This window comes from Cydia amplana, chromosome 11 (genome assembly GCF_948474715.1).
Source record: "Cydia amplana chromosome 11, ilCydAmpl1.1, whole genome shotgun sequence".
NCBI lineage: Eukaryota > Metazoa > Arthropoda > Insecta > Lepidoptera > Tortricidae > Cydia > Cydia amplana.
In genome coordinates, this window is record NC_086079.1 from 11,733,245 (window position 1) to 11,741,423 (window position 8,179).

An 8,179-nucleotide genomic window follows, 5' to 3' on the forward strand; every position below is an offset into this window, starting at 1 on the left:
CGCTAAGACGTTCCTGTACCAACTTGTTCGACATCCGCATCCGCATAAGCTCCGCATCGATTTTATGCGGATGCGGATGCAGATGCGGATGTCGAAAATAATGCGGAAGTTCTGCGGTTGCGGATGCGGATGCGGATGTTCGCAACATCCCTGCTACGGACTGCATCATCAGATCACCACCCTGCTAGCATATTATTGCATTGGCACCGGAATTACAATAGTACTCCAAATTTCAACTGAATCAGATACTGGGAAGTTGTTCAAATTTTAGTTACAAGATCTAAAATTACAAATAAAAATAAAAATTATAAATTTAAAAAAAGACAAAACGCTTCAAGTCGTTCCTGGTGCAAAGGTGCCCATGATGCTCGTAGTATTACCACGCCGGATGGATCACCACGGACTAGGGTTACCAGATCGAAAGGCGCTATTATCGGGAAAAAATAAAAAAAAATCGGGATTTTGAGACTTAGGTCGGGAAAAAGAAAACATTCAAATTAAAGTACCTAATTGTATTAAAAACAACGATATTTTACATTATTGGCACTACGTAAACTGCTCTGCCCATAGACGTTTTTATAACGCTGATGCGCTCGACACGGGTCGCTCGCTCGCTCGACGACAGTTCGGAATTTGAAATTATTGTTTTATAACGTGCAGCTGTTTTTCGGGACATTAATTTCCACTTTGTCGGGAATCGGGAACACATGCTAAAAATCGGGAGAATCCCGCCAAATCCCGACCATCTGGCAACCCTACCACGGACCTTTGCACGAGGAACGAGAACGACTCGGGGCCTTCCCCTTTCTGTCTGAGTCGATGTCCGAAGTCGCGTGTGAAGCGCTGCGCATCGGCTCCCCCAGCTACCCGCCGTTTCAACTGCGAAAGGGACGATTATGTAGGCAGGGGAGAGAGGATCATATTTTCGACGCTTTACTTCCGCTGCCGCTCCGGCCACGCGTGAGGTACGGCTGACATGGGAGGCGGCGAAGGTACTGACGCACCTAGCGTCCCATACCAAACACCGCCCCCTTTCCCATGGTACCAAAGTCAGGCCATCAGGCCGTTTACCGTCGGTACGAGTGTATATGGCAATTGTCCAGAATAAAAAAAACTTGAAAATAAACATACAGCAATACATATATAGCTGGTCAAGCAGATCTTGTCAGTAGAAAAAGGCGACAAATTTGAAAAATGTAGGCGCGAAGGGATATCGTCCCATAGAAAATTTAAATTTCGCGCTTTTTTTTTACTGTCAAGATTTGCTTGACCAGCTATACTACAAAACGTCAAAAAGAAAACAGATTATTATAATATTATACAAAGAAATTATATATATAAAGTTTGATTTTTAAACCAATGGTCGTACTTACTTCTTGTAACTTGTGTGCAAAATTATAATTTGATACTACCAATTGCTTTTCGGTGAAGTAAAATATCAGCCATGAGGAAGACGGAGTAGCCACAATGAGCAATTTTTTCTCCTCTGGGATAGATGCTAGTGAAACAGGGAGCGATAGTGAAGAATGCGGCAAAATAAACATTTATAGTTAGTAGTTATTAATAGACTACTTTTTTATTTGACGCAACAGCAAGCTCATAGCCCCCTATGAGCAAATCTGTTAGGTGCAGGCTTAAGGGCTAATCCAGGGGGAAGCTGAGCGCAGGCGACTAGGTTGCATCTGCTTATCACTTGGAGGATATAATCAAACGGAGACGCCATGTCTGTAATTTTCTGTACAAAACCGTCTGCTGATTTTTGCGGGGGAGGGGAACGTCAAATGTATGCGTAACGTAAAAATAGCCATGTCAGATAAACGTCAGTCCATACATTGTGTATGACCGTTGGCCGCCTATTTTCGACAGAGGGGAAAGCCTGTTAATGGCTACTCCGTTTAGTTGTATCCTCCAAGGCTTATCAACCTCTTCTCACTTTTACCTCAGGTCCTTTGATTCTCTTCTTCTTCCGGCCTTGTCCCATTTCTAATTGGGGTCGGCTCTCCTAATCCTCCTTCTCCAGAGATATCGTTTCTGGGTCGTCACTGGATCAAAATTGTTATTGAAGAGATCCTTTTTAATAACTGCATGACATCCATGTATTAGTAAGGAGTCTGCCACGTGGATTTGGTCCCGATATGAGGCCCGATAGGCAGTGGCGTAACTAGGGGGGGGGCTGGGGGGGGGCACGTGCCCCGGGCGCCGTCCAAGGGGGGGCGCCAAAATGGGCAAAAGACCTCCCATAGAAAATGGACCAGCCAAAATGTAGGAAACAGTCAAATTTTTTTTTCGCGACTTAGGCGTTGGTCTCATAGTAAAAATTGCTCAGTATAATCCCAAAACCTCCCTGGTAACGGAAATGCAGTTATTTTTTAGCCACCCTGTATACAGGTGGTCCAAACCTTGACGTCCAAAAAATTTTTTTAGAATCCTCGTCGTTGGTTATCAGAATATACCCCATGTATGTTAGCCGATTTTTCGTAGTTTTCGAGTTTAACTTTTAACTTTTGTTAAAAATTCCGGGGTGAAGCTTTGCGTTGCTTTTATGCCTTCTAATAATTGTTCGTGGTATTTGCACTGATAACATGAAATAGCGATGGGGAATAGTAAAAATAACAAAAGAGGATTTTTGTAATGAATTACTAATTTGGAAGCTTTGCACCTCAGTTCCTTTGACGGCGACTCTGACAAATTATGACTATTAAGTATCACTTTTTTGACCTTTTAAAAAAACGTAGGGTCTAGCAGTTTCTAAAATGACCAAAAGTCCTTGAAATCGCTTGTATTTTTTATTGACCGAAGCGTAAGCGAAGGTCTACGTTTTGACTAGAGATGTGCCGGTGAGAATGTTCTCGCTCTCGGAAATTCCTTCTCGTGAGAATTTCCCCACTTTCTCGAGAACATTCTCTTAAACGGAAATTTCTGAGAAAGTGTATTAAATAAATGCAAAGTTTGGGTTTTTATTGTATTTTATATTTTTCTTTAAGCGGCTAATAGGTGTCGGCAAGACCGTTAATAAAATAATAGATTTCAAAGACTACTTTCTCTACGTTCTCAAGAAAGTCCCGAGAATATTCTCCAGAATGTTCTTGGGACTTTCTTGATGAGAACGTTCTGGCGAAAATTTCGAATAAAATAGGAGATAATTTTTGAAATTATCGATTTGCTTGTTATTTTACATTAGTACATACCGCAATTAAACAGTAATTACAGAAATGAAACTACTCAATATTATAAATAGAATTAATTTATTAATTGATGCTGCTCGCAAGCTTTTATACATTCCTTTGTTATTTAATCAATTATCAATTTTATCTCCTACGATCTCCATGTTGTTTTTAGTACAAATATATTTTTTACTTAAAACCTTGTTTTAGCAAATACAGAGGAGTTTACTTTAGAATTAAATAGTTTTTAGCATTATAACTTTTAACTCTAAGTAGGGATTACCCTTTACACCAGGTAAGAAGAGATAAGACAACTACTGTTCGTTAATTACCATGACATATTTTCAACAATGCTTGAGACTCTCGAATTACTTCTTCAGGTAATTTTTAAACAAAGAAATCTTTAAACCACACGTGGGGTTTGCGGTATAGATAAAGATTCTTCAAATCTTCAGCGATGACCCCACTCCTATCACCTCATTTGTTCCCTTAGGATTAGACGTGTGCGCCGATTAAAAAATGATCGGCGGCGGCGTATGCCAAAAAATCGGCGGCGGCGGCGTGTTTTCGGCGTGAAATCGGCGTGACCTTGACTTTCAGGTTTCTTAAGAAAAATCATTAATTTGTTGTTTTTCTTGAAAATTGTATCAATCCAGGTTGCTGGGTAATGAACTACAATGTATTGTTTTGAATAGACTGAGTAAAATTGGGTTTGTAAATTAATATATAGCTATAATAACTTAAATTTCTCTAGTAACTGGCTTGCATTAAGGGGTTACCTGGTCCCAATGACTATCGATTCGATCGGTAACTCTCAATATTCTCATGATTTCATTGCCTTATCGTATTAAAAATGACGTAGGTACTTTAACAAAACAGAACTCCAAATATCCTTGAAGTTTGCTAGACATAGTGGACTGCTATGGCTTTTATTTATTGGTTTTCTTGTCGTACAAGCAGGAAGCACCAGGTTCACTGAGACGTATCTTCTTTTTCGTTTTCACATTGCTGAGGATTACGACCACATTTACTTTGTCTCCATTTCGCGAGGTCAGACTGCCGCAAGCCGACCTCTTCATAGCGTTCTCTACCATCTCACAATGCTCCAACTCGAGCACGTTTGCCATTCATTCCTAAATTATCCTTCACACTTTTTGAGGCTCCACGTTTCGGCACCATACTGGAATATTGAAAAGACGAGAGCTCGTATCAAGCGCAAGCGTACTTTAGTTGCACGTCGAATTCGAATACCTCTCTTCTTCCAGATCTTGTCGAGGTTAGCCTTAGCCATAGCACTCTTAGCCATGCCAGCTTTGCGGCGTATCTCGGCGTGCAACCACCAGCACTGGTTATCAACCCAAGATTCTCGCTTTTTCGTAATCGCCTTACTTTGTTTTTGGAATTGTTGATCTTAAGACCACTCTAGAACTTTCATCTTCAAATTTCTTCAGAAGAGTCGTCGATGTATTTCTTCTTGTTAATCCCGTCAGGAAGGCGACAATAGTAGGTAGCACAGTTTGTTACAAGAAATAGCATCGAGTGACATGATAATGTTGCTTTACCCATTTACAGCTTGCACATTACCGCTGGGCAAGCATTTGCGCTGTTCGCCAGATTGACAGTGAATCTATAGTGTTGTCACTCTGTCTCTTTCTTCTCGACATTTTTAGTCAGGGTCTCGTGAATTTTCGCACACCAATGTTCTCAGATTTTTGCTTGACTCCACTACATGAGCCCTGTTTTCGTTGCCTAGTTAATTGTAAGTCTTTCTATGATAGAGCATTCTGCCTTCGTATGTGAGGTAATGTGAATTCCCAATTAACAGGATCAAATCCTACTTCATAATTATCGCCCCCTCATCTTTCTTGAATACTTAGGATTACTCAGTTACTTTACTTGGTGTGTCAAATTGTTTATCAACAATACCAGAAAATGTGGCGTAAAGCCAATCGTGGTGGACTGTAATTGCTGTACCTGTACTATACACTATACTGACCTAAAGGAAGGTGACTGGGCTTACCGGTAGTCACAGACAAGACATCCTCTAGACTGAGCATAGTAGCGCTACCCCCCTCTGCCACAAATATACGGTAGTTTTACTCCATCTTCGAGTCAAAGTGTCTTTGTGTGACGTCCGTGTCTTTGAACGGACCAAACACGGCAAGGGGACTCGCTCACCTCGTCCCCCGCACCCCAGAATTTTTGGCAGCATCGGTTTCATGAAATAATTGCTCTAAACTCCGTCTAGAGGATTCTTAGTCTATGCCTGTAGTTTTGTGTTCTGCAGCTGGCAGAAGCTTCTGCGGGTTGATGGCTGCTTCCTGGTTATTTACACGCACTTAAATGTCGGTTTTTTACTGTTTTCTTGCAAATTGGGATATCATTTCCTTCGCGATTTTGCGGTGACACTTTACTTGGTATGTCAAATTGTTTATGCAACTTGGCTATTCTGTTTCATTTAATTAATAATTGATGTATATTTGACAACTCTAACATATATTATACAAAAAATTCATATTGTAATCCAAATACCAACTCGGAATAGCTAATTAACAACATTCAAGGTCACGCCGATTTCACGCCGATCATTTATCGGCGGCAGCGGCGTGGCAAAAAAGGCCGGCGGCGGCGGCGCGCCGGCGCGGCGCACACGTCTACTTAGGATTTAGTTTAGCCACATTTGACTAAGTGTCATCACAGCTCATACGCCGAACAGTTGTCATTTTATGTAAAATGGTACTCGAGTTTGTTACTAAAAATGAAGAAAAGTAAAGTTTTTGAATATTTTAGAACGTTAACAGACAATAACCGAGTTAAATATGTGTGTTTGTTTTGTGATGTAATTTATATGAACAAAAATGCAACAAGATTCGCGCGGCACATAGTTTTGAACTGTAAAAATAGCCCCACTGAGGTAAAACGGGATTTGGAACCAAAAAAACTTAAAGAAACTGTCCATAATCATTCAGCAGCTTCCGAAGAGGTCATTGAAGAACACTGTGTAGATAATGAAAGCGATACGATTTTAGTTTATATTTCTAATTGTTGATTTTGTATATAGGTAATAATCATTGAAAATGATTCAAATATTTAAGAGTATATGTATGTGCAATACAAAAATCATTATAATACTTTTTTTTATATCGCACTGTGTTTTATTAACATAAAAACTCCTTTAACATGACCCAGATAGCCGCAGAGAAAGTTCTCCGGAGAACATTCCCGAGAACATTCTGGGAAAATTCTCGAGAGCATTGAGAATTTCCTCCTAGAATATTCGGTGGAGATTAAATGTTTCACATAAAGCTATAAATAGTAAATATATTTAAATGTCAATGAAAAAAAAACAAATATTTTATACATTTCGGACACTTTCTCGGAAATTTCCGCCCGAGAGAATGTTCTCGAGAACATGCCCGCAACATTCTCATGTTCTCGCACTTTCTCGAGAACGGCACATCACTAGTTTTGACTCGGGCATTTTGCTTTTGTATGTCCGGATGTTCTCCTCCACAGGTCACAATTCTCAACCGATTCTTGTGAAATTTTGTGACCAGATTCTATGAGTAAATAAAAATTTTTTGTCGATCCCGATTTTGGAAATTTTTAAAAATGGAGTAGTTGTGATACCTCGCGCTGAAACAAATAGTCGTATCGATATCACAAGAGTATTTTCTTTTTGAGACATATTTACATAGTAAATGGAAAAAATGCAGAAAAATTGTATTGCTGGTTTAGGCGGTATTTAGATATTTAGTTTGTACTCGAGAATGAGTAGGCGAATTTCGTCAGCTTAGCTAAGAACTATCATGGCGCATTTTGTAAACAGTCGCTTTTTTTGTTTGCACACAGAAAGTCTGGGTTCGATCCCCAGTAAGACATAACTTTTTGTATTTTTTTTTTCACTTAAACTTCGTATTTTTTTTAATAAATTAAAATCTTTGTATTGTTGATTGATCAAACCACTGTGTGGCGCTGTCATCGTGCACGGTTCCAATAAGCTATGCTCGCGAGGTCTACAGCTCACAGAGCCCCTAGTTTATTTAGGTAAGGGCAACATCTAAGCTTGACATGCTTGAACGTAAAAGTTTGTCTTTTTTCCCAACTCAGCCAAGTGAGGATGCTGATTTTTTTTTAGCAACTGCGCCGGTTGTGAAGGATTATGTTACAAAAAAAAAAAATATTCAAAAAAGTTCAATATTTTTTTTAATAAATAATGGCTTCACCCCGGAATTTCTCAACAAAAGTTAAAAGTAATAAAAATAAAAATCATAATTCGAAAACTACGAAAAGTGGGCTTAATACATATTCTGATAGCCCACAGCGTGAGAAATCTAAAAAAAATTTTTGGACGGCAAGGTTTGGCCCAACCTGTATAACACATGCCGTGCCAACATCGCTCGTTCTGTGATACTAGAATGCCGTGAAAAACCTGTGTCAGGTACTTATTGAGAGCATTCTATCCAGAGTTTCGGTGTAGGATCGGGAGAATTTAGTCCAATTCAATCCCACCAAGGCTCAATTTTGCGCGTTTACCGCTAAGAAAACCTCATTTTTCAAGGCACAACCCTTCCCATGTCAGGGAGTATTGGGAGCCTCGGTGTTGACATCTCCATCAGTGACGTCCAATCATTTCGTAGCCACCTTGCTGGGTAGGCTGCGCTCGTATCCAAAAAACTCGGTGTGCTCAATAAAGGGAGGCGATACTTTACTCTGGGGCAGACAGATCCATAGGCGTACCCACGGTGGGGCAAGGTGGGGCAGTTGTCCCACCCTGATCTCTGACCATAAGCTAAGAATCTCTGTTTCAACCGTACCCTGTTACAACGTCCCCAGCCTCCCCTACTTCTGCCCCACCCCTTAAAAATGCTGCGTACGACCATGGACAGATCCCATATAATGAGTACTGCTGTCACCTTTGGGCAGGAGCACCTAGATGCCACCTTGGTCCCTTCAAATCAGTCCAAAGGCGCGCTATGAATAGTCTACGATCCCAAACTTACAAGCGATATTGA